Below are 2598 nucleotides of genomic sequence, written 5' to 3' on the forward strand. Positions count from 1 at the left end.
TGAAATGTTTTTATTCCTTCAATAAACCTCCTACCTCTGGATTATAAAATCCAATTACAAACTAAAAGTTAAAGTCCAGTAATTGCCATTTTGGACCGAGCTGTTAATAAAACATATTTTTCAAAGACATCACTGAAGAACACCAGAAAACAACAATAAAAAAATTTTCTACAGTTTTCATGTTTATTTTTAATGAGGCATGTAAAAAAAAAAAAAAAATAAAAAAAAAATAGCCTGCATATACATATATACTTTTCTCCACACACTAAAAGTATTGCCGGTCTTTCTAAATTTCAAATAGACATGCATATGTGCATGCAAAGATGTACATACTGCAATACATTTCCAAGCAAAGAATGCTCCAAGTATTGGTATTCTTTACCATATGATTCAATGTTTTTGTTGTTTTTTTTTTTTTTTTGATTAACAACTGAACAAAAAAATGAACAATTTTAACTAAAACTCAGATCAGATGACAAAGTAAATAAAAGGTTTTTAACTTGTAAAAAAAAAAAAAAATAAAATAAATAAATAAAAATCTAAAATATTTTGATTTGAGCTCAATCTAACATCAAAAATTTAAATTAAACAATTTTTCAAGCATTTCAATGAATTAATTGCCATTGGCAGTCTCAAATACAAATAGGATTTGGGGATCAATCTTTTTCATTAAAGTCATAAAAATATTTTTTTTTCCCAATAAATTATTGATCAATGCTAATTGCATATCATGACCTACTCCAGTTATTACAGGTGTCAGCCAATATGAAACTTTTGACTGTTTGAAATCTCTTTGAAAAAAACAAAAAAAAAAAAAACAAACTACACCTGCACAAGATTTTGGATAAATTACGTTAACACTTCTGTCCAAGTAAAAAACTTGGAAGCAAAGGAGTCAGATTCGACCAGCTGATACATAAAAATGCTTAATAATATAATCATAAACACTTTCTAATGTTAGTATTCCTTTGACTAGAAAGAAAACGTTGAAACTTTTAGATGAGAAAATAATATAAACTTGCATACAAATAATAAACTTGCATACAAGCAAAAATGTTTGAAATAAGATTCTACCAGAAATAGCAATTTGCACAATTAAGCCTAAGCCTAACCCTTTAAAGCATTCAACATATAGGATTTATATAAGATTTATTTAGTGCTCCACTGGAAGTCATTAATGACTTGTCATAAAATTGTTTTTTTTATTTTTTATTTATGTAAATTATAATTTTGAAAGATATTTCTTCACAAACAAGAAAATTATGCCTGATATAAAACAAGGATTAAGATTTAATACATCTCGTATCTAATAAGATTAATTAAAAAAATAGTCAAATAGTTTATGGTTAGAAATGTTCCAAAATCAAAAGGAATTATTTCAAAATGCTTTTGCAAAAAGTTTGCAGCAGTACAAATTTCTCAATGAACTTTAAAAATTGAGACACTCATGTACGAATTTTTAAATATCAAATCGAGGCACACATTACTTTCACCCAAAATAAATATTCATTATTCTATTAATAAATAAAACTACTAAGCTGTTAGTTGAAACAAAGAATAAAAAATTCCCAAAAGGAAAAATATGAATCAAAATAATTCTCAAAGTTAGGAAAATGACACACAGTGCTCCGATTAAATAAACGAGAAAAAAAATATATATAGAATACAGAATGTTAATATGCTGTTACATTAAATTGCACATCTGAAAGTCTGGTCTACTTTCATTGGATTGTAAGACATTGGCAAAACAAATGCCAATGCAAAAAATCCTGCTGCGGGCAAAGCTTAGTTTCTGTAGTCAACCTTCCAAATGCTACCAACACCCTTTCTGATACTAACGTATGTTCAACTATCTTGGCAGTTTAAAATTGAGAGAATCTAAATCATTTAAAAGTCTCAAATGGATATAATCCAATCATGAAAAAATTGTTGTATGCATTACAAATGAAGCCAAGTTTAGTCCATCTTCAATAAAATATGCAAATTGTCTCAAATATAATAAAATGGCTTTGCAGCAAAGAAAAAAAAAAAAAAAAAAAAAAAGGTTTTGCAATTTCAATAAACCCCAAAATTAAACTTATTGAATACACAGTAGAAAGTCCTGAGATTTTAAAAGTCAAATTGTTTTTGTTTGGTTTTAAGCTTTATACAAACACAATTTTTAATTTCTTACAGATGAAATTTTTTTAAGAATTTGAAAAAAAAAAAAAAAAAAAAAAAAAAAAATCAGCAGAAATTGTTATAAATCCTCTAAATAAATAAAATTCTTCAAAATTTTAAATTATCACTAATTAAGTCATACTAACTATTCAAACTAAATTTTTCTAAACAAAAAAAAAAAAAAGAAAAGAAAAACTGCATTATTTGTAGTTCATTCATCCTTCAAGCTTTCCAAATAGATCTTTATTCCAACAATACTGAAATGTTGATAGTCCATAGTATCTTTCATATTAAAATTCAAGATTAAGTAAACTTTACAGAAAAAGGTTAAATATAAGAATATCAGCTGCATTTTTTTTTGTTATATTTGTGGAAATAAAAACTGCTTTAACTACTCTTAAAATGCAAAATCTTTATAAAAAAAAAAACAAAAAAAAC

The 2598-nt window shown here is 25.4% G+C and overlaps 1 protein-coding gene across 1 annotated transcript in view; it reads right to left on the minus strand.

The window, feature by feature from the left end:
* Nucleotides 1–2598, minus strand: part of LOC145249513 (bleomycin hydrolase-like) — a 126880-nt gene that overhangs the window by 82467 nt on the left and 41815 nt on the right. The gene's annotated exons all lie outside the window — the stretch shown is intronic.

Source organism: Euprymna scolopes, chromosome 1 (genome assembly GCF_053919585.1).
Source record: "Euprymna scolopes isolate OS-2025 chromosome 1, ASM5391958v1, whole genome shotgun sequence".
NCBI classification, from domain to species: domain Eukaryota; kingdom Metazoa; phylum Mollusca; class Cephalopoda; order Sepiida; family Sepiolidae; genus Euprymna; species Euprymna scolopes.